The sequence below is a fragment of the Nyctibius grandis genome, chromosome 12 (genome assembly GCF_013368605.1).
Source record: "Nyctibius grandis isolate bNycGra1 chromosome 12, bNycGra1.pri, whole genome shotgun sequence".
Classification (NCBI taxonomy): domain Eukaryota; kingdom Metazoa; phylum Chordata; class Aves; order Nyctibiiformes; family Nyctibiidae; genus Nyctibius; species Nyctibius grandis.
The window spans coordinates 699,334-709,713 of NC_090669.1; the positions used below are offsets into that span (position 1 = coordinate 699,334).

At 52.3% G+C, this 10,380-nt stretch overlaps 1 long non-coding RNA gene across 1 annotated transcript; it reads right to left on the reverse strand.

Annotated features, from left to right (window-relative positions):
• Positions 1–1,642: 1,642 nt before the first annotated feature.
• LOC137669259 (uncharacterized) lies at positions 1,643–10,073 on the reverse strand. Its single transcript, XR_011049073.1, has 2 exons — positions 9,950–10,073; positions 1,643–2,268 (listed from the first exon to the last, which is right to left on the reverse strand). It is a non-coding gene; the product is annotated as an uncharacterized lncRNA (long non-coding RNA).
• Positions 10,074–10,380: the final 307 nt, after the last annotated feature.

Below are 10,380 nucleotides of genomic sequence, written 5' to 3' on the forward strand. Positions count from 1 at the left end.
ATCTGCTGAACTACTGTCTGAGACCAAAATGCCAGATGCTTCAGAGCAAAGACAAAGGCCAGTGTACAGAAGAAAGGCATTGAGGTTACCTGCCTTGTGCATACGAGTGCCAGAAGATGTGCAACGGATCAATAATCCCATGGAAATAAAAGCAACCTTTTTTAGCAGCCTTTATTCTTTGGTCCTGCAAAAGTAATAAGATACCTACCTCTTCTTCTTCATCTCTTGCAATCCAACAGCACCAAGAAGGCCAGTCATCAGGGCCATGGCATAAGCACTAGCACATTTCTCTGTACATCGGGCGCTGCCAGGGAAGCCCCTGGTTACAGACCTGTCAGAGAAGCTGAGTGTTAAGATGAACCACCAAGGCTCTCAAAACTAAGAACGACATACAGTCAGTAAAAGAACAGCAAGTGCCCCTGTTTGAAGGAACTGCTAGATCTTTAACTAGCAGCAGGAGACATAGTACGGGTGGGATTATCCGACATAACCCCCTTGACAAGCCCTTGCACCTTGCTCTGAAAAAGCTGGTTGCATCCAGCACATGGGTTAAGCAAAGCTTTACCACCACCCCGACTGCCAGCTCTGTGCTCCTTAGGGTGGGGAGGCAAATGCTGGTGGTACAAGGGTCATCCCTGGGGCCAAGACTATACACACGGAGTGAGCATCTCTACCATACCCTAAAGCCTGACAGCAACAATCATTTTTGAAAGGGTACTTAATTCAGCCCTGTTGCTACTACAAGGTGAATAGGTACCACTCGCCTTTAAATATGGGTGATTGCAACAAATTGGTGCAGACTGGTATCTGCTCCAAGTAGATAAGATACTCTAAAGTGCTAATGTCTGCCCTGGGACCTTTTCAGTAAGAAGAACATGAAGACACAGGCTTCCAGACTTGCACCAGTGAGAAGAGGAAGGGTCAGCATGTCAGTGATTCTTGCTGCACAGGCTCTTGTAACAAAGTCAGGAGGAAGAGGGATTGTTTTGGTAGGTTGTGCTACATCTCTTTGTGCTTCTCCTCTTTCCTGGAAAAACTAAAGGGGACAGTTAGAGCAGGAACACAGAAACTGCCCATCCCAGTCTCAGTCACTGTCACCTGTGTTATAGGAACAGTAAGCTCTGGTCTCCCAAAGCCACCCAGAGCTCCCTGCAGCAGCAGGAGGGGGTTAACTGCGAAGCACTGACATCTGGTCCACTTCCTGATCTATCAGCTGAATACAAACACAGCAAGTCAGAGACGGACAGACAGACAGACAGTCGCTTATACAAACCAAAGGGTTTCTGCCAGAAAATAGTAAAGAGAGTCCAGAGTCCCGAACAACCTGATAGAGCACGTGGTAAATGGGCTGATGAAAAGGAAAGAAGGGTTGCCAAAGCACCCAAGCCACACGAGGGAGGAAAAGGCAGAGTCGGGCCAGCCAGAAGTGAGCCCAGCTCACAGGCTCAGCAAAGCAGAGCTGTAACACATACCAAGCACCAAGATTTGCTCAGCCAATATATGCCGAACACTCAATAAAACAGCAGCTCTATTTTTTTTTCCACTGGATGAATAATCTTTTCTATCAGGATGCAATCAGGAGCTCAACTCCAATTTGGCTGGGTGTTGGGGCCCGCGCGAGGAAGGAACTACAGCACGCCAATATGGTGCTCTAGTAGCTTCTTTATTTTGGTTAACACACACTTTTATAACCTACATACTCTCTTATGTAACGGTTACACACTAAGCTATTGGCTACAAGTATTGTCCATAATCTGGCTGCGTGCCACCTCTACTGTTCTAACTGGATACTTACTATAAACTTAAGCAAGCCACATCCCTATGCTTTCTTGCTATCTCATGCTGTTACATAACAGTGTACTGATATGTTCTCTCTATAACTTTCCCACGGTCCAGGCCCCTACATCTCCCCCTTTCTTTCTTAATATAAATGGCAATGGTTCTTGATATCATTCCCTGCAAAACCTTTTATAGTACAGAATACCAATACAAAATGAATAGCAATACTTGCGCCAAGCCTTTCACTAGGCTGGCTATCCACCCTCCAATTCCCAGACCACCCAACCAGTTCGTCCAAAAAAACCCATGATGTTCCCGCATCTTCTGTTCTGGATTCAGATTCTGGAGTCACGGCCAGATGATACGTGCAAGGCGGTGATCACACCTCCTCAAGGCCTCTGGTGTTAGAGTTGTCTGGTCCTGTAGCGTCGGCTGGTTCATCTAGCCACGGCTTCACCCATTTGGCCGGAACCCATTGGCAGTTATTTCCTGTGGAGACACAAGCATACCCTCTGCCCCAGGTTATTAATTGCTTTGGCCCTTCCCAAGTGCCTGATTCTGAGATGAATACCCTTACTGGTACGTTTGTATTACTGAAGTCTTTTTGATTTCCCTGCCCATGAGCTATGGCAGGTGGTGTTTGCAAATTCTGCTTAGGGTTTAGCCAATTTAATACAAACAATGTTTTATGTAGTGCATCCTGTGGTCCCATCTCCCCCTGTTTTCGAATAATTTCTAAATGCTCTTTTAATGTGCGATGCGCACGTTCCGCAATTGCCTGCCCTGTAGAATTGTATGGAATACCGCGTACATGTGTAATACCCCATTTCTGCATAAATTCTGCAAGCGATTCAGATCGATAGGCAGGGCCATTATCAGTCTTAATTTGTGCTGGCTGGCCCATTACTGCAATAGCTTGCAACAGATGTTTTTTAACAGCCTTAGCTGTCATGGAGGTCAGGGCTGTAGCCCACATGTGACCGGAGCAGGTGTCAATTGATACATGGATATATTTGAGTCGGCCAAAGGCAGCATATTCGGTGATGTCTGTTTGCCAAATCCGTCTGGGTTGGAGTCCCCTGGGATTTGCTCCCGCAATCTGTAACACAGGTATTCTAGCACAATCCGGGCAAGAAGCTATAATTGCCCTTGCATCAGTCTTTGTCAATTGGAATTGCAATCACAATGCTGCTGCAGATTGGTGAAAAAATTGATGAGATTGTCGAGCTTCTGTTAATTTTGCCTGTGGGGATCTGTCTACCGGGAACGTGGATACCAACTGATCGGCTCGGGAGTTTCCTTCCACCAAACCTCCGGGTAAACTGGTATGGCTTCTAATGTGGGTGACAAATACCGGGTGTAGACGGTGTTGCATTTCATGCCATAGGTCGAGAAAGGCTTTGAACAACAGTTCATTGGTGATATGGCGACGCAACGATCGGTGTATGCGTTTCACAACCCCTACCACGTATAGGGAATCCACTACCAAATTTAAGGGTGCTTTGAGCCACTTTTGTAAGGCCAGGAGTACAGCTTGTAATTCTAAAACCTGAACAGATCCTTCTGCTACGATGGTATGTTTTCTCCATTCTCCCTGTTCTTGCCAGACAAATCCGGCTTTTCCGGTGCGGCTACTTGCATCGGTAAACACCGTGATTGCTTGCAACGGCTCACTGACGACAATAGGCTGTTCTTCCAGCGATATATGAGTTTTAAAGATGGGGTGTGACGGATAGTGATTGTCAATCTGCATCGTCGTGTTCAATAGGGCTAAGGACATGAGTTTTTCTCGTTGACATACATCTGGTAGGTAGTCGAGGCTGATTGGAATAACAAGCTTATCAGGTGGTCGTCCAGCCACACCTAATAGCCGTGCAGTCCCTTTGAGAATGACTTGAGCGATGGCTTCCCATCTTGTAGTGATAGTCTTTTTACCATGAGAGGGCAAAAACACCCATTCCAGCACTTGAAGTGGATTTGACTGAGATGGGTCCCATTGTCCTAATACGCCTGACACTTCAAGGTCCATGTTATAAATGTACAAGTCCACGGGTAATTCAGGCACTACTCGTGAAGCACAAGACAAGGCAATCTTTTGAGTTATTACTTGCAGTGCAGATCGAGCTTCTTCTGTGAGCTCGCGGGATTCTTGAGGTGCGGAGCCCTTCTGAAGCATTTCAAGGAAAGGTTGAAGCTCTGCATTAGTGATGCCGCAGACAGTCCTTATCCACTGAATGTCTCCCACTAATTTCTGTACATCACTCAGGGTCTTTACATTTGCTCGAATCTCCAATTTCTGAGGTCGAACAGTGGATTCGGTAAGCGATATCCCTAGATATTTCCAAGGTGTTGACAGCTGTACCTTTTCCAGGGCTATGACCAGGCCCCACTTTTCCAGATCCGATTTCAATTCTTCTACCACTTCGTTGGCAATGGTTTCCTTTTGACAAAGTAGCAAGTCATCCATATAATGGTAAATCAGCATTCCCTCATGCGTCTTTCGAAATTTCTGTAGAGCCAGATCCACGTACCACTGACAAATTGTTGGAGAATTCTTCATACCTTGTGGCAATACCACCCAATGATATCTCTTCGCTGGTGCTGCACGATTTATGGAGGGAACTGTAAATGCAAATTTTTCACAGTCGTCCGGATGCAAAGGTATTGTGAAGAAACAGTCTTTGAGGTCGATCATGACAATATCCCATCCTCGTGGTAACATGGTAGGTGTAGGGAGCCCTGGCTGTAACGGGCCCATGTCTTGTATGACAGCATTAACAGTCCTTAAATCTTGCAGTAATCTCCATTTCCCTGACTTTTTAGGTATTGTAAATACAGGTGTATTCCATGGACTTGTTGATGGTACTAAGTGACCTGCATCAAGTTGTTCTTGCACCAAGTGCTGTAAGTGTGCAAGCTTTTCTTTGGGTAGCGGCCATTGGTTCACCCAGACAGGTGATGTTGTTAACCAAGTAAGCTTCAGTGTAGGTCGGGTGCTGCTCGCCGCAATGGCCGCTTCTAAAAAGGTGTTTGGAGAACGCATCCCCATTGCGAAAGCACATCTCGCCCCAGAATCCAAATAGTGGTATGTAACACATACGGTCGAACTCGAGCTGTAATTTTCTCCTGACAGTCCTCAATTGTTACAAAACGAGTGCTTACATGTGTGGGTGAAGCACCTCCGATTCTGACCACAGCGGTATTAACTGATTCAAGAGGCCATGCTTCTGGCCAGGCCGCACGAGGAACTATGGTAACATCAGCTCCAGAGTCCAACAACATCTGCTTCTCGGTTAACGTTATGTGTCTGGGTCCTCTGATATTAACTGTTTGACAGGGTTTGGCAGTAGTTACTTCATGCACAAATGCGACTGTGGGAGCTCCAGTGGAACCAAAACCTTGATCCCCTCTGACGGTGTCAACAGCTCTAGGAACGCTGGAACGGAACTAATTGAGCGATTCTAGTTCCTTGTTTCAACGTCACAGGTGGGTTTAATACTCGTAACATGATTCCAATTTGTCCGGTATAGTCCGCGTCGATGACGCCTGGTAGTACCAGAAGACCTTGTTTGGTAGCTGATGATCTTCCTAATAACAATCCACTGAGTCCATAGCCTAAAGGTCCACTAACGGTTGAGGGAATTACATGTACGGCGCCATCTGTGATTGTTACATCTGATCCCACGGCCAAATCAACTCCTGCACTTCCTCTGGTGGAAGCTGAGAGCTCTGAGAGACAGCCTGAGTGGGGTAGGCTGATGGACGGTATTGTGGTGTCATCGCGCCCCGTCCCCAGGCGCTGTTTCTCCAGTTTCCCCTGCAACCGGGGTTCCATCTTTTCTAAAACTTTGATCGGCAGTCCTTTGCCTGGTGCCCAATTTTGTCGCAACGCTCGCACACATCTGCAAGCCCAGCAGATCCTCTGGGGTTGCCCCTTTGGTTTAGGATGTTTTTCTTGGGCAATCCCGCTTCATGTGTCCCTGTTCTCCACACTGGTAGCATCTTGTCCCGGATAAACCTCGGTTTTCTTTCCCTGTTTTCCATGGTGGCTTGAAAACTGCGGGTAAGGCATCAGTATGGACTTGAGCAAGAATCCGCGTCTTTTCCACCTCCTCTTGCAGTATTGGAAGTCTTGCTACAAGCCTCAACCATCTCTGCCAATGTGGCCGTCTTTCCCAAGGTGGGCAAGAATCTGCCGACATTGTGTGTTTTGCATTCATGACTGCTAAATCCCTCCCGACTGCGGCCTTAGCTTCAGAGGATAAATTCGGCGATGCAGCAATGGCGTCTTTTAAGCGATCAACAAATTGCATATAAGGTTCACCTGCCTTCTGTTTGACCGTCGTGTAAGGGGGCTTAGGTGTTCCTATATTTGGCAGCTCCTTCAATGCAGCCAATGCTAAGGCCTGTGTTTGTTGTAACACTTGCGGATGTAAAGTAGCTTGTGTCGCACCATCAGCGTACTGACCTTTTCCTAACAGTGCGTCAAGCGATGCCGTTCTCAAGGGATCCCCGTCCTCTCGGCGTATGTTATCAAGAGCGGCTAGCTCCAGTTTTTGCCGCCACTTGTCCAAAAATAACAGATATGCAGTGGGTGGCAACATCAGTTCGCCAAGAGCACGTATGTCCACTTGTGTTAATGTTTGGTTTTTAAAGAATGATGTTAGCAACTGCATCACATGTTTATTTTCCATTCCGTACTGCATCACTGCTTCTTGTAACTGCTTCACAGTTTTCCAATCAAACGGTGCCCATTGACGATGATCTCCTTGTGTGAAAACTGGCATTGCAGTGATGCTAGACGGTAACATTACTCCTTCGATGGTAGCCTCTCGAATGACTCCCCGCCATCGTTGCCCTGGATCATAGCCGGGTAATGCTGCAGGCCGTGTATTCTGTTCGTCACCAGGATCATCGGAATCTGAAGAGTTTGGCATTGGCGTAGAAGGAGCTCGAGCTCCACCTGCTGGTCTGTGAGTGCTATGCTCTTTCCGCGGCGGGTCAGTCAGTCGGCGCATGCGCGAACGAGAAGATTCTATCCCGCCCCGGGGAGGAGATGGCCCGTCCAGGCCACTCCCAAATCTGCCGCGTAGGTACGCGTCAGCTTCTGTCTCCTCCCAGTCTCCATTCTCCACACAAATTCGCGCCCACTTCCGGATTTTTTCCTCTTTGTGCTTTAGCTCTGCCGGAGTAAGTTCCGGTTCTGCTGGCGGAGCTAACTGCTTCTCGATAGCCTGTTCGAGAGCCTCTAACCCGCCAGATATCGCCTGCGAGGCTTCATTGTAAGCGAGTTGCCGCGATGTTTTACTAGCTCCTCCATCTAGCTTCTCCATTTTTTTTAATAGTTCCTGCATTTTCTGTTCTTGTCGCTGCAGTAACTCTCGCAAAGGCGCGTTACTGTCCGCTTCAGGAGCGGCGTCTGACTCATTTGTTTGTACTTCCATGGGGAGGGGTACAGTTTCAGGATTCACCACCGGTGGCTGTTTGCCTCCGGCAGCCTCCGGAGCGGGTACCGAGACCCCAGATGTCATCTCCGGCCCCACTTCATAAGGCATTAACGGGGCTAACGGGGCTGTTGATTCCCCACCCCAAAACTCTACCTCAATCGCAGGGTAAACAGCTGGCACCGAGCCAGCGGGGGGGAGAGGGGGGGCGGAAGGTGGAAGGCGCCGAACCCGCGGGGGGGAGTGGGGGGGGGGGGGGGGGGGGGGAATATCGGAAAGTTCTCGTAGGGAGGGGCTGCCTCTACAGGGTACGCCGGTAACTGCTCTTTTTCTTCTGGTTCTGTTAGTGCTTTTTTGAGAGCGGATCGCACTTTCGCCTCAGAGGACATAGCCTCCAGCATATCCCTCACTTTCTTCCAAGATTTAACTAGCTTTCTAGCCTTTTTATTTCCCACCGTGACTAATTGCGAAAGTTCTTGCCCTAGGTCGTCCCAGCAAGCTGCAGAAAACAACTGATCGGTGGTTTTTAGAAAACCTCTTTGCTGGCCCCATTCCAGTAAAGTTTCTACTTCATTTCTTTTTATCTTAATTTCAGTTTGCGCAGCTATCTGCAGAATGCATTCCACCTCCGCCTTTTCCAATGCAGATACTGCACCCTCCATCCTGCCGTTAATCACGTAGACCTACAATTCACCGTCTCTCTCGGACGACTGCCCCGCCTCTCTCGGACGGATTCCCCGCCTCTCTCGGATGGATTCCCATCTCTCTCGGACGGCCTCCTGTCTCTCTCGGACAGCTTCCCCGCCTCTCTCGGACGGCCCGGCTTACCTCCGCCGGCACAGCAGTCACCCTCGCGTCTTTCGTCTGGTCCCCCTTCTCCGATGCAACGATCACGTCGGGGTCACCATAATGTTGGGGCCCGCGCGAGGAAGGAACTACAGCACGCCAATATGGTGCTCTAGTAGCTTCTTTATTTTTGTTAACACACACTTTTATAACCTACATACTCTCTTATGTAACGGTCACACACTAAGCTATTGGCTACAAGTATTGTCCATAATCTGGCTGCGTGCCACCTCTACTGTTCTAATTGGATACTTACTATAAACTTAAGCAAGCCACATCCCTATGCTTTCTTGCTATCTCATGCTGTTACATAACAGTGTACTGGTATGTTCTCTCTATAACTTTCCCACGGTCCAGGCCCCTACAGCTGGGGTAGCCTTTCCTCTGATTAGGAACCTGGAAATCTCAGCTCAGCCACTCACAAGTTTCTTGCTCGCAGGGAGATTGCTTATCACAGCCCAGCAGATGAAATACAACAGGCGTTCACGGCAGAACTCAGGGCAAAACCAGAGATGCTGCCTGCTATTCACACAGCTGCAGAGCACTGCTGCAGCCGCGGCCGCTCCCCTCGCAGGCTCACTGTAGCCACATCTCCCACCCGAAACTCCCCCTCCGGCTCGGGTCACTGCTCCCAGCCCTGCGCTGGGCTGTCCCCTCAGGGGATGCTTCGGAGCTCCTCCATGAGCTGAGCTCTCGGGCAGGGCCCGGGCAGGACACGGCCCTTCCCAGGCAAAGCCACAGCCCAGAGCAGCACCGAGCACCCAGGTCAGCGCAGCCAGAGCGAGAGCACCCGCAGGGAATGCGGATGGGTGACGCTAGAGGGGGCACGGCCATGGCAGCAGGCGCCTGCACACCTTCTCCTGGGATGCCCTGAACTGAAGGCCTGAGCTCTGCGAAACAGCAGCGATGCAGGAAGGAGCAAAGGCAACACCCAAAGGCCAGCGGTGACAGCAGGTACGTCCCACCTCCACGGCCATGACCGAGCGTGGGATGAGCCGGGGTGAGACCTCAGGGGAGGGGTGGGATGGCACCACGAGGCGATGGACCCAGGCTGACGTGGGACAGGCCCTGGACGATGGGCACAGCCGCCCCAGCGCCAGCTGCCTGCCCCCACCGCAGCTCCTCCCGCTGCCCAGTGAGACCCTCGTGTCCCCCAGCCACGCTCAGGGCTGGCCACAGAGCTGGCCACCTCCGTGAGCGCCGCACAGGAGCAAGTACCGCGGTACCGGGGAGGCTCTACAGCGATGCTGCTCGTGCGCCTGTTTCGCACAGGGCCGTGCGGTGGCACCGGGGACCCACCGTCACACCAGGCTGTCTGCGAGGGGCTCACCGGCACAACTCCCGCCCCGGGACACACGCCCTGAACCCGCACGTCCCCGCTTGCGCCCAGAAGCCAACGGGCTCGGAGATAAACCTCAGCGACTGGTGGGATGGGGATGGGGACACGGAGCAGCTCTGGGGGGAGAGCCCCTCCTGGGGCACTGTCCCCCGACAGGGTCACCGTGCCACCTGAGCCCCTTCCCTGGGCTCCCTGGCCCACACACCCCCCAGGGCTGCAGCCGCCTGCTGCCCCGGAACCCCCGGGTCCCTCCAGGGTGACCCCTTCCCCCTAGACCCCCCCAGTTCCCCCTGGCTGCTCCCTTCCCCCAGACCCTCCGGGGTGACCCCCTCCCCCGAAGCCCCCCAGCTCCCACCGGGCTGGTCCCCTCCCGCAGCCAGCCCCACGGTGGGACCCCCACCCACCCACCATCCCGTGCCGGCTCCCACCGCCGTGGGGCCGCAGGTGGCCCCAGGACCCCCGGTGAGCTGGGGCAGCCCGGAGCGGCCCCGCCGCCGTTCCCCTCCCGGTTCCCCGCAGCCCCCCACCGGGCCCCTCTCACTTCTCCATCTCGAGGGCCGCCACCTTCCCCCTCTCGTGCAGTTTGTCGTCCAGCGCCCGCACCGCGCTGGACGCCAGCGGCGCCAGGCCCCGCTCCGCGTTCGTGGCCCCGCCGCCACCGGCGGTCACGTGGCCCCGCCGCGCCGGCCGCCCCGCCCACCTGACCCCCGCGCTCCGCAGCGCCCCCGCGCGGCGCGGAGGCCGCCCGCTGCTGCCCGCCCCCCCCCGCGTTGTCTCAAACAATTAATACAACCACAGAAAAGGCCTTTAAGATCCTTCACCCAACACTGCAGCGCCCTCAGCACCCTCGGGTGGGGCCCACCCGGCCCACAGCCCTGGGCATGTCTACAGGGGGTAGCAGGTCACCAACCATCTCCCCATGGCTTATGGGGGCTTCACTCTGCTCCCCAGCCCTGTCACAGGAGGGTTTGG